Genomic DNA, 27,582 nt, shown 5'->3' on the forward strand with positions numbered 1-27,582 from the left:
TGACACAATCTTGGTTCAGTGCAACCTCCACCTCCCGGATTCAAGCGATTCTCCTGCCTCAGCCTCTTACAGGCATGTACCACCACGTCTGGTTAATTTTGTGTTTTTAGTACAGACATGGTTTCACCATGTTGGCCAGACTGGTCTCAAACTCCTGACTTCAGGTGATCCACCCACCTCAGCCTCCCAAAGTGCTGGGATTACAGACGTGAGCCACCGTTCCCAGCTAAAATCATTCTGACCACTGTTGTCTTGACTCTTACCTTTTGTGGTCTGGTACATCTAGACCTCTCTAACCTACCCAGGCCCCCTCTTTATCCTGAGAACATATGACTCTAGGAGTGTTCTCTGGTTGCTCTTGAATTCTCCATGTGACCCAGACTGGTACCTGCATGGAAAAGAGACTCTGCTACTGTGACTTGGTTGTAGCAAGAGCTAGCCGTCTTGACTGTTCGTTTATCACATTCATTCATTTATCCCCTAAATTATTACTCATTTATTTATTTAACTCAGAAGATGCATGCGAGTCACATGAATACAGTTTACCATGTGTGGGAGATGGGCATTAAATAGAATGACAGAAGCAGCGAATGGGTGATAGGTATGACAAAAGCTGCATCAGAGGGGAGGAAGGAGGTCGGCATGCGATGAGAACACATCCGGCTAACCAGGGGACTCGGGAAGATTTCCCAGTGAAATGACATGTACACTGAAGCCTAGAGGCTGAATAGAACACGTTCAAGCAAAAGAGGAAAAAGGCCAACAGTGTTTCTAGCAGAAAGAAAAGGATTTGTAAAAGCATTGAGGAAAGAAAGCGCTCTATGAGTGGGAGGAATTGAGAAAAAACTCCTGGCAGGGCTCAGAGAATGAGCGAGATGGACAAGGCTAATGATGTCAGCAAAGGTCACATCATGCAAGGCTTTGTAGGGCTCATTAGGGACTTTGGACTTTATCTTAAGAGCAATGGGAAGTCACAGAAGAATTTTAAGCTGGGTGGTAGCTTGGTCTACAGTGTATTTTGAAAGATCACTCAGCGCTTTACGGAGCATAGATTTGAGTGGTGGGAATTAGAAGTCTACAGATCACTGTGGTCCACGATTCCAAAAGAAAAAAAAAATCCTGATTACTTGAATCAAGTAACAACAGAAATTAAAGGAAGTCAACAGCTTCAACAAATACCTCAAAATGGGTGTTGGCTGGAATTGATGATCTAACGGGGTGTAGGAGAAGGGGTGTGAAAGGTGTCTCTCAGGTTCTCACATAAGAATTTGAATGGGTTTTGGTGTCATTTTACAGTTTTCAAGAATACCTGAGGAAGGAATAAATTTAAAGAAAAAGATTATACAATAAGTTTTTGACAGGTTAAATCTGAGGGACTTGTGAGAACTCAAAATAGATGGGGTCGAATATGTTGGTAGAGGTATAAGTCCATGAAAAATATATGAGGATTAATTTCACATATCAATTTCACTGAACCACAGGATACCCAGATATTTGGTCAAATATTATTCTGGGTGTTCCTGTGACGGTGTTTTGGAATGAGATTAATGTTTGAATGAGTACACTGAATAAAGCAGTTTCTCTCTCAAATGTGGGTGGGCCTCATCCAATCAGTTGAAGGCCTGAATACAACACGAAATCCAACCTCCCCCAGAGCAAGAGAGAACCTCCTGCCTTCAATTGAGTTGGGACATTGGTCTTTTCCTAGCTTCAGACGCAAACTGAAACATTGGTTCTTGGGTCTTGAACCTGCTGGTTTCCAGACTGGAACTTACACTGTTAGCTCTACTGGTTTTCAGGCCTTTACAGTGGGCTCCTGGGTCTCCAGCTTGCCACCTGTAGATCTTCGGACTTCTCAGCCTCTACAATTACATGAGCCAATTCCTTATAATAAATCGTGTGTGTGTGTGTGTGTGTGTGTGTGTGTGTGTGTGTGTGTGTGTAGATAGACAGATAGGTAGATGATATCTTATTGGTCCTGACATAGACTAAAAGTCTTTAATTGGTAATATGAATTTGAAAATCCTGAGCATATACATGGCAAATGAATTTATTAGAACTAATGAGATATTCTAAAATTGGGAGAAAGACAGAGAAGAGATCCTAAAACTGAGCCCTTATGCATTCCAACATCAGAGGTTAAGTAGAGAAGGATGGCACCAAACTAAGACAAGAAATGACCAGAGAGGTAGAAGGCAAACCAGGAGACTTTTGTAGGCGGAGATTGCTGCAGGAAGAATGGATGTCCACTCTGGGAAGTGTAAGGAGAGGACAGGGCGGTATTCAGGGGCCTGAGTAATAGCAAAGTCAGTGTTGTAACAGGATTTCATTATGAAATGTGCTAGAAGAAGCCAAATGGAAGTCATTTGACACATGACTTGGAGGTGGAGACAGAGATTTGAGTAGGAAAATCATTTGAGAATTTGGTGTAAGAGGGAAAAAGAAAGTGTAGATTATAGAGTCACCTGGAGCCCTGGAAGGGGAGTCACCTATACCAGATGTTTACATGTAGATAGAATCCAGACTGACACTCAGAAACTGAGTCAGCAGTCCAGAATCCCCTAGGAAAGCGAAACCCCTACCATCTGGAGGGGGCTCTCAGGTCTCAGGCTGGTGGGATTCACACCCATTAAGCACTTACCCTCTATGGCGAACAGTTCCTGAAGCATACAGCAAAGAAAGATTTGAAAAAAATGAGCAGGTGTGGTGGCTCAGGCCTGTAATACTAGCACTTTGAGAGGCCGAGGCAGGCGGATCGCTTGAGCCCAGGAGTTCGAGACCAGCCTGGGCAGCAGGCAAAGACCCTGTCTCTACAAAATATTTAAAAATTGCCCACGGTACTCCAGCCTGGGCGACAGAGCAAGACTCTGCCTCTAAAATAAAATAAATTATAAAATATTTGAGAAAAGCCAACCACATTTGTAGAGGTGCAGCATCTAGTTAGTATGACAAGTTCATGTTGGCAGTCCTAGGTTATAATCCAGGATTTCTACATGCAGTCTCTGCTTGTAGAGACTTCAATGAGCTTCAATTTGCTCATTTTACAAAACATACATGATGATGTTTGACTTTTGGAATTTGGACAGTAGGTGCTGTCCAAAGAATAAATGAGATATTGTATGTGAAAAGATATCAGTAAGTGCAAAATACTGGCCCAATTTGTATTTATGAAAGCACCTGCTTTTCCTTTATGCAAAAGAAGTCATTTGAGCAGTTTCAACATTAGGCAAAAGGTTTTTCACCCTCCTCCCCTCACTGCACGCGAGAGCAGACGTATTCTTCGTAGTGAACCTTGTGAAGTGGTTTGTGACTTACATTTATTTGACAATGGACTTGGAAATTGAGATCCCTAAGTCTGTAATTATGAGATGGAGGCCCTCCAACTTACACAACCTGGAAACGCTGCCCCGGTCAGGAAAACCCACCCTCGATGGTCATGGGACTAAATAGCCTTTTAGTAAAGAGTCCGTACCTTCCACAGAGCTGCTCTGAGTATGAGACAGGAGGAAGATGTAGAAGGTGGAAAACAGCAGATGAAACCAACATATAAACCATGTCTCTTCTGTGGCTTGTTTTTGCAATTGCCTGGTTATTCGAACAGTGGAGCTGTTTGAAACAGAATGAGGCATGAACGCAGAAACAGAGGGTCCGTGTATTTTCAGTAGACAAAAATACAACGTCCACCTGGAAAGAGGATGTCAGAACTTGGAGTGGGAGGGGGAGGATTCAAAATGCAAAACCACATGAGCCTGCCTCCTGTAGTATTTGTTTGTGACAGGTAAAGCCGTTCATCATATCACCTGAACCGTGGAGAATTGTACTATTGTATTAATTACTCTCTTTAGTGACTCTCTGAGCTTTGGACTATTTAAATTCCAGGACGAGAAAGTGCTAATGGACATGGTATTGTAGATGGAGTGAATTAGTATTTCACGCTGTGCTGCTGTCTGAAAGAGTTTTAAATGGTAACCCACAGACTAGCAGTGCTCCACGCTTTTAGTGTTCATTCAGCCATTTGTTCTTCTTAGTAACAGAGCAACTCTGGGGTCATGCAAAAATTCAAACAGGAAAAAAAGGAAAGGAGATGTCTAGTAGGGATACTTTGGGGAGATTAACGTGTTTTTCTATGAGGCTGTTTATGATACACTTTATTGTGTGCATTGACAATAAAACCCCAATAATTCATATTTGAAAGGGAAATCATATGTCCTTTAAAAATTCCAAATCAAAGCTGCTGTGAATGCAATTGTTTTCAAAGAAGCATACTTTCCGCAAAAATTCCATTTGGCAACCTGGTGCCGATCCCACACTGTGCCTTCACCCTTTGCCATTTTTATCTGCCTAACCTGGTTTCCACATGCGCAAGAGGTAGAAACAAATATGATTGTAATGGAGCACTTCAAAGTTCTACACAACCGCTCATGCAAACCTAATCAGACAGCAGAGAGGCACTGCACACCGCACAAAGTGTCTTCTGAGAAGCGGCAGAGCCAAGTTCTCCAAGAGGAATGAGCCTGGGATCAGTGTGTCTGGAAGAGTAAGCTCCAAGGCAGGTGTTGATGTCACACATAAAACACATATAAAAGGGTCACCCTTTGACCCTGTCATGTCCCCAGATCTTTCTTTCCCATTCCTTCTAATGTCTTTTTAATCATCTTATAAATCATCATGCCAATACTTTGACAATTGGAAGCCAATACTTTACTTTGACAACTGGAAGTAACAGAATCAAGATGAAAAGAGGTCTCCCCCACTTTCCAGGTTTTGTACCCCACCTCCGCTGTCTGCTAAGCATCTGCTTCTAGATCTTCTGCAGAAGTTAAGTCTCTCCACTTCAAATCTCTGCATTCTTACATGAATTCTGCCTTGGCCAGGCTGCCCAGAATGCAAAGCCTGAGGCAAAAGCTTGTGTGCAGTGTTTTATTAGGGAGTGCACTCCCAGAAAAGCAGGATTATGGGAAAAGAGGAAGGAAAAGAGTGAGAAGCTAGAGCCAGTGCAAGGGCGGGGTTCCTAGTACCACCTTTAGGGGTGGAGGGTCACCAGAGGCTTGATCTTGTGGGGGCTGACATCCAAGGAACCGGACAAATGACTGAACTTCAGACAGTGTGTCCAGGGCAGGAGACCTTATTTACCAACTCCCATTTCCCACTGGTCCCATTTTTCGATTTGTGGAAAAATTGTCCCATGCTTCTGAATTGCACAAGGGTGGCATTGAACCAGTCCCGAGGAACCTCTTGCTTCAGTTCTTACAAAAATAGAAGGCCCAGGGCACGAGGTGAGAGGTGTTTGATGTGATGGCATTAGGCTTTGTTGAGTTGTGCCTGCGTGAAACTGGCCAGAATCCAAGCACAGCCAGTTTGACAGCAGGGGCCAGGCCAGAACAAGGGGCCCTGGGCCAGAAGGTGGATGAGGCTGAGAGGACCTGAAGACCCATCCGCCACACTTATCTGTGCCCTTGCATTGTATTGACTCCCAACCACAGTTGGGCTTTATTGCTGTGAGAACAAGATGCCGTAAGAGGGAATATAAAACCAATCAGTCAGGCCTGGCATGATGGCTTATGCCTGTAATCCCAGCACTTTGGGAGGCCAAGGTGGGCAGATCATGAGGTCAAGAGATCGAGACCATCCTGGCCAACATGGTGAAACTCCGTCTCTACTGAAAATACGAAAATTAGCTGGGCACGGTCATGGACACCTGTAGTCCCAGCTACTTGGGAGGCTGAGGCAAGAGAATTTCTTGAACCCAGGAGGTGGAGGTTGCAGTGAGCTGAGATCACGCCACTACAGCCTGACGACAGAGCAAGACTCCATCTCAAGAAAAAAAAAAAATCAGTCACAGAATGCCCCCTTAAGGAGGCAGCCACCTCAGTCTCTGAGGAAGCCTTAAGTTGAAAGGTTGAGGAAACAATACTGCAGCTGGTCTTGAGGTCATGACTGATGCTCATCCTCCACTACTCGCTGGAGAGTTCCTCATGCTCACGCTCAGTCAGCACTGTGGCTTGCCTCTTACTTACCTGCAGGGCGGATCCAGAGCTCTCTCCATGAGGACCGAGTGTCTCATCTGTGTTGGGCTGCAGTTGATGCAGTTTCCCATTTATTGCCATCACTCAACTCAGAAGCACCAAGAGACTGCAGAGGAAATGCTCTGGATCCCAAACACAAGCGCACTGGGCCACCCTCCCGGCTCCTCGGGAGAGTCAGGACCAAGCTACCAATTTACAGAAACTGCTGTCTTGGCCTCTGGCGCTCCAACCTGAGACACCAAGTCCTCCTGTGTAAGTGTTTCATACACTCAGCCCGGAAACCAGAACTTCTAACTTGGTGGAAACTGAGATTGCACAGATAGTGTAAGTGTTTCATACACTCAGCCCGGAAACCAGAACTTCTAACTTGGTGGAAACTGAGATTGCACAGATAGCAAGTGCAGATGCCATTATTTGGTTATTGGGTGATGGATGCTGACAGGAGCCGATCCTAATTTTCTCCCCTTGTATCCCAGACTCATACATTCTAGCCGAGGTTTTCCCCGGGCTATGCCCTAGCTGAGTCCTTCACAGGCCAGCTGTTCTGGCTGAATGAGGCACAGGGAATAATGAGGGAATTACATTGCCCTCTGCCTGCCATTGTTGCACTTCCGTTGTCTTAAAATGCGTCTGAGGTGACTTTATGTGGAGTAGATAAGTAGGTGGAGACCTGCAAGGGAGGCAAAAGGAGAGCCGTATGTGGAGAAGGTGTGTGTTCCGGGAAAGACACATTGATGGCTCCATTGGGACGGAAGGGGTTTGGTTTAAGGGACCTGACTCTAGGGTCTGAGTGGACCCTGGGAAATGGAGCCAGGGGAGGTCTTGGTCTCCACACTGGAGGCTGGGTATTCAGCAGCAGCAGGGGCTAGATGAACCTTGGGGAAAGAGAGTGCATGCTGTTGGGCTCACGTTTAACCTTCACCCCTGCCGCCATGGCCACTCTGTTCATAAACCTGCTATGTCTGCACTGGGGTTGCCGAAAGCAGAGGGTGAGTGACAGGCACAGAATGAGACACCTGCCCTGTGGGGTTTTAGAGCCACCACTTCAATGGTGATTCCTCGGTGGGCATTACCATAAGACACAAAAGTCTGCATGCTTTGCGCCCACTCACACATGTCTTCCTTGGACCACCGTGTCCCTGATCTTACAGTCTTTTTCCTTCTAAGCCCCTGACTGACCACGAATTTATTTCTCACTACTAACGGTCCATATATTTTCATATCTCAAGCCCACTTCTCAGGAACAAGTAAGCGTGTTCCTGGAAGCTCTGTGGAGTAGGGATATTTTCCTTCATCACTGTCTTTTGGGGCTGTGCTGGAGCTGAAATGCAGCAGTACCCAATTTTGGCTAGCACTGGTATATTATGCTGACCTGTCTTTGAAGTATAAACCAGTCCCAAGTCATTTGGTTGATCGTAAATCACCCAACACCACCACCGCCACCACCACCGCCACCATGATACCATAATTGTGAGTTCAAGGACAGGTTTCAGTACTTCAGAAGTAGATGACAAGGTAGACTGGGCCACGTGTTCATGTGCTTATTTATGTCTTCCAGATCTGCTTAGGCTGGATTCAAATTAGGGGACTCCAGAATGCCATCCTGAGGGTGTGTTTTCAAGAGCCTGATAACAATGGTCTCGGCCTAAGTCCCTCGGGAAATGGAGCCTGGAATTCAAAAAATAATAAAATAAATAAAATGTATATGTTACTACTGTATTAGGGAGTCCATTAGAAGAGAAGCAGGGTGAGGGAGAGTATGTGAGCAGAGAAAGAAAGAGAGCCTTTGCAGAGGGTGTCAGTGAACAGACCACTGCTAGGTATTCAGCGGGGTTCATTGCGCGGTCTCAGAGGAGTATCTCTCAAGGGGCCATATGAATAACTTCATCTTCAGACAACCCAACTGTGGGAAGTAGGCAGTGGAACTAGATTTGTCAGCCCCTGCATCCAGTTTGTCAAAGATTTGCCACATGAGGTGGTTACTCACCCCTCTTTCTGACTTGCATAGACTTGGGTCCTTGAGTGCATCTCCATGGCATCTCAGACCTCAGCATCCCAAGCAAAACCCAGAGTGGGATAAGCGGTAATGAGGCAGAGGCACAAGGCAAAGTGTTCACAGGTTACGGCTCCATGAGTTCAGTTGGAACTCATACAGAGTTTGTTTCTACAGTAGCTACTGGGCAGAAACAAGTTCCCCAAGGCCCTGGAAACAGCTAGGGCCAAGAGAATCTGAAGAAAGTGACTGAAACAGGCTTTCCACCTCTGTCACATTCCTTCTCCAGATCCCATTTTTTCTTTCTTATTTTATTTTATTATTATTTTGTGTGTGTGTGTGATGGAGTGTTGCTCTGTTGCCCAGGCTGTAGTGCAGTGGCTGGATCTTGGCTCACTGCAACCTCTGCCTGATGGGTTCAAGTTATTCTCCTGCCTCAGGCTTCCAAGTACCTAGGAGTACAGGTGCTTACCACCATGCCTGGCTAGTTTTTGTATTTTTTGTAGAGATGAGTTTTCACTATGTTGGCCAGGCTGGTCTCGAACTCCTGACCTGAAGTGACCCACCTGCCTTGGCCTCCCAAAGGCACCCAGCCCTCTTTCTTAATTTTTGTTGTTCTAAAATATGTGTCCCTGCTAATAGCTGTCATTTGCAGTGCTGCTAATGCACACTCTCTCTGTCCTTCTTTCTACCTGCCAAATATATTATCTACTAAAAACAAAATTCTAAAATAAGCAAAGGGAGTTTTTGCCCTCTTCTCATTTCCTATTTTTCTTTCCTCTCTTCATCCTTTTGAGATTGTCTCCCCAAGATATCCTTTAGCTCAGTACAATAGGTATTTATTATATGCTTTTTATGAGCTTGGTACTGTGCTACAGAGTAAGAATGCAGAGATTAAAGATGTGGCCCTTTTCCTGATAAACTCAAAGTCTATCAGGAGAGACAATACAAAAGTGGACATTTCTCCCAACCAAGTTTTCCTGGAAGAGGTGACTTCTGAGCTGTCTTCAAGAATGCATAGAGATTGGTCCATCGATGAATGTTGGGAAAGGCCTTCCAAGTAGAGAGAATCACCTGATCAAGGGACAGTGAATAGAGAGAACTGCAGTCAGTTCTGGGTGATTTGCACAAAATGTGGGGCAGGGAGAGGTTAGTGGCAGGTAGATCACATGGGATTTTTCACATCACAATAAGAAATCAGCTCTTCAGGCTGGGTGTGGTGGCTCATGCCCAGCATATTGGGAGGCTGAAGTGGGCAGATCAGCTGAGGTCAGGAGTTCGAGAACAGTGTGGCCAACATGGTGAAACCCCATCTCTACTGAAAAATACAAAAATTAGCCAGGCATGGTGGCATGTGCCTGTTGTCCCAGCTACTTGGGAGACTGAGGCAGGAGAATTTCTTGAACCCATGAGGCGGAGGTTGCAGTGAGCCAAGATTGCACCACTGCACTCTAGCATGGGCAACAAGGCAAAACTCTGTCTTAAAAAATATTAGCTTTTTATTCAGTAGGTGATGCTAATTCACTGTAAAATGGTAAACAGAAAGGATAACTTAGAATTACTTCTTAGATACATGACTCTGGTTGAAAAGTAGAGGATCCATTTATAGCAGTAGGGAGACTTAATTGCTGTGCTAATGCAGTTGTCCAAGCAAAGGATGATGAAGGCCTGAACAAGTTACACAGTGGTGAAGGGTTAGAAAGAAATAGCTTAGAGATACTGTAAGTACATGGGGACATCAGTAAAGATTTTGTAATAAATTGGATATAGAGATTGATGTCAACCGGGGTGTATTATAAAACTTGAAGATTTCTGATAAGAGCTTCTAAGTGGATGTGGTGCCATTAACTGGCATTGAGGATACAAGAAGAGGTATAGAGGCTTGGCAGAAAAGATTGTATAATCAGTTGTGGATATGTTAATATTGACATGGTCATCGAACATTCAAGTGGACGCAGGAGGCGGAGGTTGCAGTAAGCCAAGGTTGCACCACTGCACTCCAGCCTGGGTGACAGAGCCAGACTCGAAAGAAAGAGAGAGAGAGAGAAAGGGAAAGAAAGAGAAAGAGAGACAGAGGGAGACAGAGGAAGAAAGAGGGAGAGAGAGGGAGAGAGATGGGGAGAGAGTAAGAGAGGGGGAGAGAGGGGGAGGGAGTGAAGGAAGGAGGAAGGAAGGAAAAGAAGGAAAGGAAGGAAGGAAACAGCAGCCAGCAAGCAGGAGAGGAGAAGTTCAACTGTAGGGCTGACCTAGGCTGAGCTCTGCTAGGGTGGAGGCACTGGAAGAATGAGTTTGCAGGGTGTTTGAAGCAGCTTGGGGAGAGGCTTTGGGCCAATAGAAAATTAGAGCAAACTGAGAAATCATGACGTAGGAGTATGAGACTGAAGGAAAATTATTAAATAGGAAGGAGGAAACTGAGAGAGCTGGAATCATAGATTGTGCCCAGAAAGTAAAATATGAGGTTCAGATTATTCTTAACTGCACAGAGCCCCCACTGCAATGCTATCCCAACCCCCACTCCCCACCCCAGACCCCACTTAGTGCAGCTCTAATTCCTCTTTTCTTCTTCATCAAATTGTATTCATTCTGTATATCATGATTTTTAAATCCTGCTAAGTGAATTCGGCTAATCTGTTGAACTAATTCATGATAAGATGTTGATGGCTGATGAATGCTTGATATGTTATCCATCCCAGAAAATAGACTCCTAATGATAATTACTTAAAACAGTACTTCTTATCTAGGGATGTGTCAGAGTCACCTGTGGTGCTGTTTAAATACTAAGCCCCCTGGGCTTCGCCTTATGAAATCCTGATTCAGAGGCTGGAATGAACACTGGGCCTTTGTATTTTTGTAAATTCTTCCATTAAAGAGACAGGTCCACGGGAAAGAGATGAGGGAGTAAATGAGTGTTCTTCTAGCTGCTCAAATCAATAAATTCCATATGTAATTGACTTTGGCAGTTACTGCTTTTGTCTGTCCCTAAAGCTTTTCTATTCCCCGTCTTTTGATTTTGCATCCATCCCTGACCCAACTTGCAATATCCCTAGCCAGCCAAGGTGTCCTTTCCCTCCGGACCCAGTGGGACACATAACCTAAGCAGAGTCAACTGGAGACTTTCTCTGAGATTCAGAAATAGATCTGGAAGCCGCAGTTTACAGTGATATTGCCAGTGTGATGTAAAGCTCAGGCTACTAGTGCCATCTTCCCAGATGTTGGTAGAAGTCTGTCTGCAGAACAAAGCCAAGCAGAGGTAAGCAAACGTGGCATAAGTGCCTGGTTGAATCCCTGTCCCTGATTCTGGTTTCTGGAATTCTTCCTTCAATCCTGCTGATATGGTTTGGCTGTGTCCTCACCCAAATCTCATCCTGAATTGTACTCCCATAATTCCCATGTACTGTGGGAGGAAGATAACTGAATCATGGGAGCAGCTTCCCCCATACTGTCTCGTGGTAGAGAATAAGTCTCAAGAGATTTGAAGGTTTTATCAGGGGTTTCTGCTTTTGCATCTTTCTCATTCTCTCTTTGCCTGCTGCCATCTATGTAAGATGTGACTTGCTCCTCCTTGCCTTCCACCATGATTGTGAGGCTTCTCCAGCCATGTGGAACCATAAGTCCAGTTAAATCTCTAGCTTTTGTAAATTGCCCAGTCTTGGGTACATCTTTATCTGCTGATGAAAATGAATTAATACACCTGCACACTATCCTAGTCTACTTTCCAGCTATCAGAGGCAACAACATAGATTTCAGTCACTTAAAACTGGAAAAGTTCTGATTCATATATAGACATCAGGCAAGGCTTTCCCAAGTAAATCAACCTGCCATTCATTTCTCTATGTTCATTTATCTGAATATATATGAAGACCATAGACAATTCCATGTCTTAGACTGTAGCAGAATAGAGTAGAACTTCATTACTGTGACTATTGTACAGAAAGGCCGGTTTGATTTAGAGAAAAAATGTAGACTCTAGAATGTATCTTACCAGAAATATTATTATATTCAAGAAAAAAAACCTTATTTTTCTTAAGCATAAGACTGTTCTGAGGACGTTTTAATAAAGAGTTTGGAAGGTAGAGTCACATGGCAGGGAATTTGAACTTGTCAACTAATCTTGGTTTTGCCTCTGTTCAGCTATATGATCGTGGGGTGAATCTTTTGAGCTCTCTAAGCCTAGTTTCAACTATAAAATGCAAATTTCGTGACTCTAGATTTTTAAGAATCAGCTTTAAATTATTCAGTGTAAATGGATACTTTTTCAGCTGTTTAAAGTTGCATAGTTCGTTGGTTTCCATTTCAATGCTATGTCTTTTACCTTTTCATAATTTGTAATTTGCTAAGCAAACCTTTGCGATAAACACTGCTGCCTAGTTGCAATGTGAATATTTGCAAATTAGGGTCCAAGTCAATGAGCGTGGGATGTGCCCAAGTGAACAGGTGGGTTTGGTGCTATCACAGAGGGAACTGTGAGAAATCTCTATCAACAGCCAAAAGCTGTAAGTTCACCATTGCTTCTTATTCCTCCTTAAGGCAGAGCTATAGAGAAGCAGCTCTGGATTTCCCTTTAAATTGTCCCCATGAGATAATTAAATACAGATCCTTTATTTCCTAGGAAGGCTCCCATATGGGTAAAAGATGTGAAAGATCAAGGCAACATATGTGAAAATGTGTCAAGTAAAAAGAAAACTCACTTATTTGAACATCTTAAAAAATCAAGATAAAAAAACGAGAATACCATGGGAGTCATAAAAACATTGCTCTAGGCCAGAGAAATGTTGCTTTTAATTTCTATACAGTAGAAGAAAATTTAGTGCATGAATAACATTTCATTAAAATATATACCTTTAAAAATGTATGTTATCACATTTGGATGGCAAAGACAGCATAAGGTGATTTAAACTGCCTGACAATGCTTTTTAGCATTTATTCAGTAAACAGGATCTGCCACTTGGAATAAAAATATCTAGGACATCTCTTTAAACACAAATATACTGTTGATTTCTAAGGAAGAATATGCAACGGGGGAGGAAAATAACCCCCCACCTTCTATATTGACCCACCTTTTAAGATGTTTCAAGGATTTTTGTGTTATATGTGCTGGAGCATGGATGTCTAAAGACCCTATCACTTTAGGCATTGATATACACACAAACAAAAAGCTATAGAAACCGAAAGTCAGAAATTCTCCCCTAACTTTTCAAACCCAAACACTTCAACTGAAACCCATTTGCTTCATGTTGTGGTTAAGGCTCCAACATTATTTGCAGTGGTTTTATTTAATGATAACATTCAAAATTCCTATAGGCATTTATACATATATCGGCACAGTCCTTTGATTTAAAGTGTAGCATGTTGTATGGGTAAAAATAAGTCACTGGAAAAAAATGTAAGGCTGACTATTTGATAGGCATGCTGAACTTTAACTGGGTACATCTGACTACATTTGTTTTTTGATTTGAGTGGTATTTCAACCCTGGCTGTATGTTAGAATTACCTAGGGGACTTTTCTGAAAATACAAATCCTTTAGACCAGATAAACTGGAAACTCTGGGGGTATTTTTCAAAGCCCAGCCCTTCATGCTCCACAGTTCTGGTTTTTAAATCTCTCAACCTTGACCTTTTCCCCATCTCTAAAGGTTTTCTCTTTCCTTCCTTCTTCACATGACCCAGACCCACTGCTCATTCCTTTCCATCATTATCCTCCCAATATTCACAGCAAAACAATTCCCCACCAGTTCCACACTTGATATTTTGTACTGTCATGGAGAGAAAAAGCCAGGATTTTTGCTGCTGGGGACTAGTTCCAAATCTGAACCAGGCCTTTCATGCTGGCAGGTGACTTCATTAAGGCATTTCTGCAAAGGATTTCTTTCAATAAGTAAAGAAATATTTATTGATCATTCACTCATCAGTGTTCTAGGTACTGGAAATACAATTCCAAACACAAGAGATGGGGCCCCTGACTTCAAGGAGCCTTCATAAATTGGGGGAAGCACACAGAAAACATAGACAAATGAATGAATGTGCACCCGTAGAGGACGGCTGTGCACTGTGAAGAAGCTAAAACAGGTTCGGATGGGGGACACGGTTTGGATCTGTGTTCCCACCCAAACCTCACGTTCAGTTGTAATCCCCAGTGTCGGAGGTGGGACCTGGTGGGAGGTGGTTGGATCGTGGGGGTGGATCCTTCATGAATGGTTTAGCACCATCCCTTTGGTGCTGTTCTCATAGAGTTCTCAGGAGATGTGGTTGTTTAGAAGTGTGAGGCACCTGCCTCCCCCACTGTTGTCCCCCACCCCTTGCTCCTGCCTGTGAGATGTGCTGGCTTCCCCTTGCCTTCCACCATAATTGTAAGTTTCCTGTGGTCTCCTCAGAAGCCACGTAAATGGCGCAGTGCTTCCCGTGCAGCCTGAGGAACTATGACCCGGTGAAACCTCTTTTCTTTTTCTTTTTCTTTTCTTTTTTTTTTTTTTGAGATGGAGTGTCACACTGTTGCCAGGCTGGAGTGTAGTGGCACAATCTCATGATTTCAGCTCACTGCAACCTCTGCCTCCTGGGTTCAAGCAATTCTCCTGCCTCAGCCTCCCGAGTAGCTGGGATTACAGGCACACACCACCACCCTCCAGGTAATTTTTGTATTTTTAGTGGAGATGGAGTTTCACCATGTTGGCCAGGATGGTCTTGATTTCTTAACCTCGCCATCGACCCTTGTCGGCCTCCCAAAGTTCTGGGATTGCAGGCACAAGACAGTGCACCTGGCCCACCCTCTTTTCTTTATAAATGACCCAGCCTCAGGTATTTCTTTATAGCAGTGTGAGAATGAACTAATAGAAATAAGATGGTGTGGTGAGAAGGGGCCAGCAGTATGGGACAGGGACACTGGTGGCATTTTCTCTAGAATGCTCAGGGAAGGCCTCTCGGATCAGGTGATTTTTGTTGTTGTTGTTGAGTCAGAGTTTCGCTCTGTCACCCAGGCTGGAGTGCAGTGGCACAATCTCGGCTCACTGCAACCTCCACCTCCCGAGTTCAAGCAATTCTCCTGCCTCAACCTCCCGAGTAGCTGGGATCACAGGTGTCCACCAACATGCCCAGCTAATTTTCATATTTTTAGTAGAGATGGGGTTTCACTATATTGGCCAAGCTGGTCTGGGGCTCCTGACCTCAGGAGATCTGCCCGCCTCAGCCTCCCAAAGTGCTGGGATTACAGGCATGAGCCAATGCACCCGGCCTGAAGTGATTTTTTAATTAAGACCTAGAATATGAGGAGAGGGTCTTGAAAATATCTGGGGAAAGGAACAGCCACTGCAAAGGCCTTGACAGAGGAACAACCTTGGCCTGTCTGAGGCATGGCAGGGAGGCACTGGGGCTCTGGGATGAGACAGGGAGAAAGTAGGGGATGGAGGCCGGGAGCAGTGGCTCACACCTGTAATCCCAGCACTTTGGGAGGCTGAGGTGGGCAATCACTGGAGTTCAGGAATTTGAGACCAGCCTGGAAAACATGGTAAAAACTAGTCTCTACTTAAAATACAAAAAATAGCTGGACATGTGCACGCCTGTAATCCCAGCTACTTGGAAGGCTGAGACAGGAGAATCGCTTGAACCCAGCAGGCAGAGGCTGCAGTGAGTGGAGAGTGTGCCGCTGCACGACAGGGAGAGGCTCCATCTCAACAACAACAACAAAAAGTAGGGGATAGAGACATAGAAACAGACCAGAGTGCGGAGCATGGGGGCCTCCTAGGTCATGGTGAGAATTCCTAATTAGATTTTAAACATCACATTAGAGATATGAGACCAATGAGGAGTGCTCTTATGGTAATAAAAAAATTTTAATAACCTTGTAAAAAGATCATTCTGGTTTCCATGTACGTCTGCTTTAACTGCTTTAACTGAATGATGGAAATGTCCTTTTTCTAACATAATGCCCATTCATTATAACTTAAGCTAGTCCTAGTTTCTTACAAATCCCTTATTTCCTTGGATATCTCCACTGCGTCCTCACTGTGTTGTCTTGTAACTTATAAGCTGGGCCTGCTCAATATGTTTATAAAGCCTCTCTTCAGAAATATACCAGATGTGCTAGACACAGCCATCATTAATAGAAACCTGCACTTCAAAACAGCATATGAAGAACCAGTCATCGGCCCTCCAAAGTAAATACCTCTCGTTTCACGGTATTACAGAAGCAGTGCAGTTTACTAACCTTGCCTTCCTTATAGGAAATTCAGTAGCTGTAAAAGTTTTTGCTCAGTTTCAAAGCATTTCAGTGCTTATTAATTCCAAAGATTGGAACACCATGTCGTTGTGGCATTTGGGAAGTTAGCATACTCAGGAGAGAAGCTGTGCTTAGGATGGAGCGAGTTGGATTATACTTCTATAGAAACTTGCTGGAAAATAGAGAATTACTGGAGAAATGGTGGAAAACTTCCGTGAAGATGTAAATGGTATTCCATCATCCAGTTGTTCTCCGTGCATTGGGAGCCTTGCTTTACCCTGGTCAGGAGTTTCTAAAGGTGTTTCTTACAAGCATGCAAAAATCCATTCATCCCCAGATTATGTATAGCATTAGTTAAGGTCTAAGCAATGAGAACATTGAAGAAGGGATGCTGAGTAAGACAATATGAACGCAATGCATGTGTCAGCCACAGGCCCTGGCTGTTCACTGCATGGATATTTGGATTCACTTCACTGTGGGCCACTCCAGCATTTATGTTTGCTCCACATCCCCACTCCTGGCTGCATGCACAGAGCAGCACCAGCCCAGCAGCAACAGCTGCAAATCGCCTCATGCCCTCAGCCTTCCAGCCTTCAGCTTGTGGAAGCTCAGGGAGGAGTTTTCAGCAGGGGAAATAAATGATCTGAAGGCAGCTTCTTTAGGCCTTATTTCCCTCCTTGGCCAGCAGCCACTTGGATTCCTGCTGTCACTTTCATGACAATGACCTAGAAAAAGTCAACATGTCCTCCAGGAGGCCACACCCTCTGCATTCTCTTCTTGTCTCCTAAATGCCATGCGGCCCAATCGCTCACTCCCTTCTTTTATAAATATTCTCTTTTCTGGAGTTCCATGGTTTCCATCTCTCCGGGTTTTCATTCCCATGCTCCACCCGCTTCCTGACTGCGGCATCTCTTGTGTGTCTTCTCTTGTCCATGCACCCTCCGTGATCGGTGTCTCTCAGCATTCATTGTGTTCTTGGTGCTAACTTCTCCTGACTTTGCACTCCAAAATATTCTCATTGCTTAGACCTTAACAACCATTATACATGTTTGACCAGGAAAACCTCTTCTACTCCACCGGCTTTAGATACACCCCTGCCCAAATGATCCCCGTGTTGTTGCCTCCACCCAAATCTCTGTCCCATGCTCTTGGCCTGTGTATACCCTTGGCCCTGGTTCATGTTCACATGGGTGCCCTGGATGCTACAGATTCAGCACATACTTCCCAGACTGAATTCATAGTCGTCATGTCAAAGCAGCTTCTCCTTCTCTGCTTTCTGTCTGAGTGATGCAATCACATTTAACAAGCTGTCCTAGCTGGAATTCTAGCTATCATACCTCACCCCTCTCTCTCCTTCACCCTCAGTATCCCATCAGCCACTCAGTCCAGCCTTCACAACATCTTTCTGTTCACTCTCCTCTCCTCCTACCCCTGCTTTGACTCAGATCCTTTCTCCTTTGCTGCCTGGGTCAAAGCCTTGGTCAACTTGTCTCCCTACCTCCACGTTTCCAGTGCAGCCAGGGTGATGTTCCTACAGTGCAAATGATTATTCACCCCTCTGCTTAAATCTGTATGTGGTCCCCTACTCTAGCCCCCTTTGCCTTGAGGATGAACTGAAATCCCAAACCATAGCTCTCTATGATCTGACCCTTACCTACCTCTCTCTCTAAACAGATTTCCTATCACTCTCTGGCCCTTACCCCAAACCCAACCCTAATGAACTATGAGCAGCTTCTTACCCACCTCCCTCTCACTTCCTGCAGAGCTGTTGTCTCTGCCTATACAGCGGTTCTTCAGTCATATCTCTTTCCTACTTGACAACTTCAGGTGTCATTCTAGAGTTACCTCCTGCAAGAATTTTTTTAAAACAAACAAAAATCACATCTCCTGTTAAGTATAGACACTGGTGCAGTTAGGTTCAGGAAATGGGGGTCCTGTATCCCATATTTTGGAAAGAGTCCAGTGTAGTGACAACAAAACTATAGTTGAATTTATGAGTCCAGAGAGGGCACAAGGGATGTTGGAGGTTTCACTTTCTTGGGCATAGTGAAGGTGGGGAAGATTTGACAGGGATCTTACACAGATTCAATGACCCAAGAGAGGGACCTTTACAACCTGGAGGGACCAGATTGGCAAGAATATGAAGCATCTCAGTGCCTTTCTGCGTGCATATCCAAGCATTGTACAGAGAGCTCAAACATCCAGTGACTCTCCTGCCTGCAAAACCTTGGCAAATTTATATATTCCCAGAATTTAGACCAAGTCATGGAAAAGAGGAAAAAATTATGACTTAACTGAGAAATAACTGAGCTGCTCTGGCGAAATGGGAGCTCAAAAAATAAAGCCAAATTAAAGAAAAATGGAGACACATTTCTTATAGGTCAGAGTTGTGAGCTGAGATTTGTATTGTCCTGCTTATTACCCTGAAGAGTCATCACCTGTTTACCTGTTTGCCTCTAAGGAGACTCTCTAAGTGCTTTATGGTGGTGTGCCTTCCATTGGCCAATAGCATTAATTCTGCCCAATAATGAATTATTAGTAAATATATGTAAAAAAATGAATAAATTTTTAGTACCAAAAATTGGTCATAATTAAGAACTCTGAGAATCTCAGTCTTCTGAGCATAGGTAACTATGGAACAGTGGGTTACAGTCCAGGTACATTTATGGTACAATGGGACTGTAAGAAGAAACAACTAAAATTTGTGGTGGGAGTCCAGGAAGGGATGGAGGACATGACATTTGAGCTTAGATGTGGAGGTAGACAACAGATCTTGACACCCAATTGGATTCTACAGTCAGGCCTAACTAATGAATTTATACACTATCTCCAATGAAGGCCAACAGAAAAAGAACAAAGATGGGGGCCTTCGTAGATGATATTTGCACAGAACCTAACAGGTAGTGGGCATTTGACCAAGTGTGAGTTGGTCTTTCCCCATTCACCCTCTTCCACCTCTTTATGCTCTATCATCTCTCCATGTCTTACATTTGCAGAATGGATTACAGCTCACAGACTGTGTTCATTTGACCCTCTTACATAGCAGCATATCTCCAAGGTTTAAGGAATAGTTTCAAAGCTCAGGAGCCAGAAATTTCAAGTAGGCATTGCCCTACTTTCCCTAACACAGGCTGGTTGTGCACCATCACTTAATGCAACATGTGGTTGGTGTGGAGTAAGGACTAAATGTAAGGACCCTGCACTTTGCACATATAAAAGCCTTACTTAAGCCAGGGCCCAATCAGTGGAGCAGTAAATGCCTTTATTCTTGGGCCCCATTCACTCCACCTTGACAAACCTTCCTGTTTCTCCACCCTTCCTTCTCCTTCCTCTTTTCTTTCTCTTTCTTTTCTCCTTTCTCCTGGCTTCGTCTCTCTCAGTTCATGTGGCTGTGCAAAACTTCCCAATTGTCAAGCATTAGCCCTAGCTCTGATGATCAATGAACATCCAGCTGAAGGGTTCTTCTGCCTCGAGCTACATCATATTCATCTGAGGGGATATTTTTTTAAGGAGATGCTCATGGCTCATCGCAAGAGATTTGAAATCAAATATTCTGGGATGCATGCCAGGAACTGGTATTTTTAAATGCTTCTCCAAGAAATTCTGAAGAGCAGTTAGTATTGAGAATCACAGATCTAAATTTTCCCTCCGTATCTTAATTTTTTTTCGATAAAATGAACTCATTGGCCTGAAAGTTATTTAAAAAAAAAAAAAAAAAAAACTCTAAACTTTCTAGGTATGAAATATCTCCCAGCGGCCTAAAGTCAAATCAGATCAGTGGATCCCTGCAGAAAGGTTTGGGTGGGGCTGGGAATTGGGGGTTGGGGGTACATTGCAGGTAACATGGAAAGGGAGAGATAGACTGGTGAGTTCTAATAACTTTTCTGTTCACTTTAAGTTCTGATAGTTCTGACAGTAGAGGGTTTGAGGGTTTGTGTTTTTGTGTTATTTTGCTTTTGCTAAGAGGAATAGCCCACACTTTCTTTGAAAAAAGTACATTTGCAATCATATACTTGGATATCTGATATGATTCAAATTATCTGGTTGTTTTATAGTGTTTTAATATAGAATCAGAGCCAAATAACCATTGTATAGTTAACCATCCCAGTCTCCCCTAATTATGTGCACATGGCTATCTGGCAAGAATAAGAAATAATGATTCCTGGAGGAACTTACCCTCAGCATTTTAAAGAATGAGATAGGTGCTTTGTGCTTCTTGGTGTTGCCAGATTAGCAGTACATGTTGGTAATCAGTAGACCTCTTTCTTTCCTAATGGTTTGATAAAGGATCTTGCTCTGTCACCACACTGGAGTGCAGTGGTGCGATCTTGGCTCACTGCAACCTCCTCTTCCCAGGTTCAAGCTCTTCTCCTGCCTCAGCCTCCTGAGTAGCTGGGACTATAGGCATGCGCCACCATGCGCAGCTGATATTTGTATTTTTGGTGGAGGTGGGGTTTCACCATGTTGGCCAGGATGGTCTCCAACTCTTGACCTTGTTATCTGCCTGCCTTGGTCTCCCAAAGTTCTGGGATTATAGGTGTGAGCCACCGTGCCTGGCCAACAAGCTTATATAGTCACAGCCTTCAGTATTTGCAGGGGTTTATATTTGACATCATTTTCTAGAATCCTACACATCAGCACAACTCTAATTAACTGAACATGCCAATGAGTATTAAGTTGGGGTTATTGAGCCAGTACTTCACTTGGGGCTCAGCATGTTTCAAAAAGCAACATGCCTTGTTGATAAAGCATTGTACTCTTCTTGAGTCATCACAGAAATGCTAAGAAAGCAAAATAATTCTGCAAAGAAAGTATGTTGTGAAAATCAACTCACCAAAAAAAAAAAGGGTAATGTTCAGTGTCTGTATCAATCAGTGATCTCCAGTGGAAAAGAATCAGTAGTACATACAGTCACACACCACATAATGATATTTTGATCAATGATAGACCACATATATAAGTGGCCCTGTGAGATTATAATGCCATGTTTTTACCTTTTCTATGTTTAAATACATTTAGATACACAAATACCTACCATTGTGTTATAATTGCCTATAGTATTTGGTATAGTAACATGCTATACAGATTGGTAGCTGTATTAGTCTGTTCTCATACTGCAAATAAAGACATACCAAAGACTGGGTAATTTATAAAGGAAAGGAGGTTTAATGGACTCACAGTTCCATATGTCTGGGGAGGTCCCACAATCATGGCAAAAGGTGAAAGAGGAGCAAAGTCACATCTTACATGGCGGCAGGCAAGAGAGTGTGTGCAGGGGAACTGCCCTTTATAAAACCATCAGATCTCTTGAGACTTATTCACTATTATGAGAACAGCACAGGAAAAAACCTGCCTCCATGATTCAGTTACTTCCCACTGGGCCCCTCCCATGACACATGGGAATTATGGAAACTACAAGTCAAGATGAGATTTGGATGGGGACACAGCCAAACCATATCAGTAGCCTAGGTTGTATTAGGCTCTAACATCTAGGTTTGTGTAAGTACACTCTGTGCTGGTCCCACAGTGATGAAATCACCTACAAACATACTTCTCAGAATGTATCCCTCTCATTAAGTGACACAAGCCTATATACAGTCCCTCTCTTTATCTGTGGGTTTTACAACTGTGGATTCAACCAATCATGAATCAAAGACATTCTAAAGTGATTAAAATAAAAAGTAATAATACAGCAATACAAATAATACAAATTTAGAAAGCAATACAGTATAACAACTATTACGTAGCATTTACATTGTATTAGGTATTTTAAGTAATTGAGAGATAATTTAAAGTATAGGGAAAGATTGTATAACTTAGATGAAAATATTATGCCACTTTATAGAAGGAATTTCTATCCTCCAATTTTGATATTCATGGGGGTCCTGGATCTAATCCCCTGTGGATCCCAAGGGACATCTGTATATAGGAAGAGATTTATTCTGAGAAATTGGTTCATGCAGTTATAAGGACAGAGAATTCCCCAGATCTGCCAGCAGTGAGCTGGCAACCCAGGAAAGCTAGTGGTGTAATTCAGTTTGAAGACAGACAGCCTGGGAGAGCTGATGGTATAAGTCCCAGTATGTGGCAGGAGAAGAGGAGATGAGATGTCCCAGCTCAATCAGTGAGGCAGAAAGAAAGGGGACAAATTCTTCCTTCCTCTGCCTTTTTGTTCTAGTCAGACCTTCAATGGACTGGATGATGTCCACCTACTTGGGGAGGGCCATCTGCTTTCAAGTTCACTGATTCAAATGCTAAGCTCATCTGGAAACACCTTCACAAATGTACCCAAAACAATGTTCAATCTGGGCACCCGTAGCCCAGTCTAGTTAACACGAGACTAACCATCACAGTGTCATTCTCCTCCTTGTCAATAAACAGACTTTATGGAAAGCCTACAGAATGGCAGCATTGTGTTTTCCTTTCTTCCTTAGTATCTCATCCTGAATGCATCACTTTCTGAAGGAGGGTTTATTCACCTTCTTTTGTCTTCTTGTTACTAGACCTTTCAGATTCTTTGTGACGTCAGCTAAGTTAGTCTGAGGTATCCCACCCATTGTGCCCCTGGTCTTTGATGAGTCAGACTGGACTGATCATTAATCTGGGGAGAGCAGTAAACATGAATGGGATTGTATGACTAAAGCTCAGCCATGGACCCTCCCTTATGAATGTGACCTCAAAGTGTTTAATTAAACATTCCTACTATAAATGTGTTTGGTAGATTTAAAGGGTTACTATGAGGATCATGGGTTTAAGGTAGGATTTCTCTCTTTTTTCAGATGTATCAAGAAATTTCCTCTCATGAGGGGTTTTCACTCTTCCTGGTTAGTGCTGACTTCTTTCAGTTGGCAGAAAAGATTCGTTATGGGCTGAAATGATTTGCCCAAGATGATATTGAAGTCCTAACTCTTAGTATCTGTGAATGTGACCTTATTTGAAGCAGAGTCTTTTCAGGGTGCACAAGTTGAGGTGAGCCCTAAGCCAATATGATTGTGTCCTTAGTGAAAGGGAGAATTTGAACACAGAGGCAGGTACAGGTCCAAGGGATGGCTGAAGCTACTGGAAACTTGGAGAGTGGCGGAACAGATTCTCTCTCACAGCCTCAGGAGGAGCTAACCCTGCCAGTACCAACACCTTGATCTCAAACTTCCAGAGACAATAAAATTCTGTTTTCAAGGCACTCAGTTTGTGGGGCTTTGTGACAGCAGCCCCAGGAAATGAATGCAGTATTATTTCGAGAAGATCTGAATGCTCTGCAGTTGAAGTTCTAAGCAATAGTCTTCAGTCTCCAAGCAGGGTTGCTCTCAAACAAAATAAGAACTGGAGGATGTCACCTTGAACCTGCTGTTTTTGGGCCAACTGGGGTTTTATTTCTGGGGTTTCGACGGCTCCAGATATTCAGCTAAACGCATTTCAACCCATCTCACTGAAATGGGAGAGTTCTCTGAACCCTCTCACAGGATGAGCAACAGGGGTGTGGCTTATTTGTTCTGCCACCATGTGTGCTCAAACTCCTTACAGGTTGGGGAGGACACAGATGGCCAGGTGTAGGAGCCAGGGTGGGCACCCCTGGGTTCCAACCTCATGGCAGCATCTAGGGATGGGTGTCTGTGGCTCCTGAAGCCCAGGTGTGTGTGTTACAGTGCTTTTTTAGCCTTGTCATCCATGAACAGCTTAAGTGTTAACCAGCTCAGTGCCCTCTTCGTACCCAAGTCCTTGTCCACTGTCAGGAAGAATCAGGTAGCACATGGACTTGAAAGATGAATGTAAGGGGGTTTTATTGAGTGGTGAAGTTGGCTCTTGGTGAAATGGATGGGGAGTTGGAAGGGGGATGGAGTGAGAAAATGATCTTCCTCTGCCGTGTGGCCATCCAGCAGCTAATCTCTTCTCTGATCATCCCCAGCCAAACTCTTGTCAACATTCAGACACTCCTTCTCTTCTCTCTGCCATGCCATTCTGCTGTTCTTCTGCTCATCTTTGTCTTTCCTTGTAAAGCCAGGAGTTTGGGTTTTATATGGGTACAGTATAGGGAGGTGTGGTGGGCCAAAAGGCAACTTTTGGGAACAAAAACAGGAATGCCTGTTCCGATTTAGGGCCACAGGATTCCAGTTTTGAGGGTGGGGCCATTGCTGGGTAATTGCCCTCTTCTACCTAGTATTCCTGTCTCCTGTCCATATCATCACCTGTGCAGGATGCTGAGAGAGCATGCAACCTGCCTTCCACATGGCCACACCTCTACTGCCAGACTTCACATAGGTAGGCTTGGATCTGTGAATATCTACAACCAAAGTGCTTAGTTACAATAGAAAACACTACAGTTGAAAGTGTTTAATTATATAGCTTTACCTTTTTCAAGTCAAATTCCATATTTGCTTCATGAAAGATTACTGTCAAATGTAAGATAAGTATGTGCAAAATTCCATATGCATTTCACTCAAGTTTGACGTACAGCCAATCCTCATCTTAACTACTCACGGTGATCAGTAAGAATCCATGTAATGCAGTGTCACCCAACCCACCCTTTACATCAGCATTACCTGGAGGTTGTAAATATTACTTATGCCTGGGTGCCAGCCAGAATCTCAGAGAGATTCTATCTTAATATTGTTTGGAGCGTGCCATAGACATTGGGCTTTTAAACAGAATTATGAGATAATCATAACTAGATTATATTAAGTCCCAGCCCAAACACATTTATGATATAATCCAGCAATCCCACTACTGGTATATATCCAAAGGAAATAAAATCAATATGTTGAAGAGATATCTGCAGTCTCATGTTCATTTCAGCTCAATTCACAATAGCCAAGATATGGAGTCAACCTCAGTGTCAAACAATAGATAAATGAATTTTTAAAATGTGAGATATATATATTTATCTCACATTTTTTGAGAAATATATGAGATATATAGATATAGATATACAGATATATAGCTATCTCACATATAGATGAGATATGAGATATATATATATATCTCACACACACACATATATATATACACACATACACACACACACACATACACACAGGAATACTATTTAACCTTTAAAAAAGGAAGGAAATCCTGTCATTTGTGACAACATGGATGAACCTGGAAGACATTATGTTAAGTTAAATAAGCCAGGCACAGAAAAACAAACACTGCATGATCTCACTTATATGGGGAATCCAGGATGGAGGGATGGGGGAAGAAATTGGAGAGAAGTTGGTCAAAGGATACACAACTTCAGTTGGGAGAAAGAAGTTCAAGAGATTCATTGCACAACATGGTGATGATAGTTAATGTATTCAGTGTATCTTACACTTGAAAATCACTGAGAGTCAGAATTTAAGTGTTATCACAACAAAAGAATGCGAAGTATGTGAGGTAATAGATACACTAATGAGCTTGATTTAGCCATTTCACAATGCATACGTATATCGAAACATCAGGTTGTACATCATAAATATACATCATTTTTATTTGCCAATTAGAAAAAAACTAAATTAAAAAGAAATGTTTTCTGCAAGTGGAACCTCCAAGATTGGAAAAATAAATAAAACAAAATATCCAGGCCAAGGTTGAAAACCTCTGGTAAAGCACTGGTTCCAGAGTCAGCCACACAGGAGCTAGAATCACTCACAGTTGTGCCACCGTCTACCGTCAGGGCTACTGTGGCTATGTTTTCATTTCCTATTTCCTCAGTGACACAGGGACAATAATAATGCATGCCTCATCATGCTTCTGTGAGCATTAAATGAGATAATACCCAATGTTAAGGGTTATCATCAACAGAAATCTCCTTTGTACTCTCTATGCCTGTAGATTTCTGGTCTTGGGTATTTGTAGGAGGCAATAAAAAATGACCCTGGGCTACCACATCAGGAAGTCATCCAATAAGCCAATCACAATACAGATCAGGAGGATGAGCAGTCTTCCGTCACACCTTGTGATCCACCTGAAAAAAAAATCCTAGAAAGGGTTAATTCTTTTAAAAGAAGTTAGAAAGCAGAAACCCTTGAAATAGTTTTATATTTCTCAATCTGCTATTACAAGTTTCTTACATTCTGTGATTCAACTCAAAGAATGGAAATCAAGTGAAAAAATAAACAGCCTCACCTTATTTGCAGGAGGTCATCAGGAAGTAAAGAGAGGGGTGGAGAAATGACAGTTCCATCCTGAAGCGGTGGTCTGCCATCTCACTTGAAGAGGTGCTACAGGAATAAGTGTTCTAGAATTAAGCAAAGTGAAAATTATAAACACAGGGAATTTAACCATTCTCTACCCCGTGCATCTACAGGAAATATTTACCATCTATTCCTTTTGATCTTTATTTGCCTATAAGGATTATGTTTTTAAAACACACACACACACACACACACACACACACACACACGAGTGCAGGGAAGGAAAAGTTACAAAGCAGCTGGTCATATCCATTTTTATAGTGAACTCATCATCTCGGAAAACTATTTTCAGTATTAAAGTGAATGATTTGAGATACCCACTTCGTGGATAATCTCGGGCAAAAATTATGTTGAAATTGTGTTAAAACTTTAATATGTGCTAAATATTCAGTTATAAAAAGTTCCTCCCTTGCATTTGTAATTATAAAGTGACATATTCATTGAAACATTGTCAGCCAGAAATCAGAATTCTCACTTTTTAATACTTCAGTGGGATGAAAGCCCTTAAGGTTTGATCTCTCTCTCTCTCTCTCTCTCTCTCTCTCTCTCTCTCTCTCTCTCTCTCACACACACACACACACACACACACACAGAGAGAGAGAGAGAGAGAGAGAGAGAGAGAGAAAGAGAGAGAGAGAATCTCATTTTAAAGGTTATATCGTGCCTTTTTTGAAAATGAATTATAATGTTTTCTGGTTCAGTAATGCTGGCCTAATAACTAGGATACAGTTGTTTTTATGCTATCAACAATTTTCTTTTTTCCTTTTCATTTAATCCTTTTTTTTTTTTTCTTTGAGACAGAGTCTCTCTCTCTCACCAGGCTGGAGTGCAGTGGTGTGATCTCAGCTCACTGCAACCTCCACCTCCCGGGTTCAAGCTATTGTCCTGCCTCAGCCTCCCGAGTAGCTGAGACTATAGGCACACGCCACCATGCCCAGCTGATTTTTGTATTTTTAGTATAGATGGGGTTTTACTATACTGGCCAGGATGGTCTCAAACTCCTGACCTCGTGATCCACCTGCCTCAGCCTCCCAAAGTGCTGTGATTACAGGCGTGAGCCACCACACCCAGCCTTCATTTAAACTCTCAAAAACAGAACATGCTTAGAGTAAAACAGAGAAATTAGGAAAAAAAAATGGTTTGTTAACAATGAACTGAAGCTTTTTCTCCCTGTTTTTCCAATTT

General features: G+C 43.0%; 1 protein-coding gene and 1 pseudogene across 1 annotated transcript in view; one reads left to right on the forward strand and one right to left on the reverse strand.

Moving 5' to 3' along the window:
- The window catches only part of CELF2 (CUGBP Elav-like family member 2), an 854,489-nt gene that overhangs the window by 281,971 nt on the left and 544,936 nt on the right, over positions 1–27,582 (forward strand). The gene's annotated exons all lie outside the window — the stretch shown is intronic.
- LOC105710853 (ORM1-like protein 1) lies at positions 16,277–16,802 on the reverse strand (annotated as a pseudogene).

Source organism: Aotus nancymaae, unplaced genomic scaffold (assembly GCF_030222135.1).
Source record: "Aotus nancymaae isolate 86718 unplaced genomic scaffold, 86718_ANA_hifiasm-v0.15.2.pri h1tg000083l, whole genome shotgun sequence".
In the NCBI taxonomy this organism is placed as follows: domain Eukaryota; kingdom Metazoa; phylum Chordata; class Mammalia; order Primates; family Aotidae; genus Aotus; species Aotus nancymaae.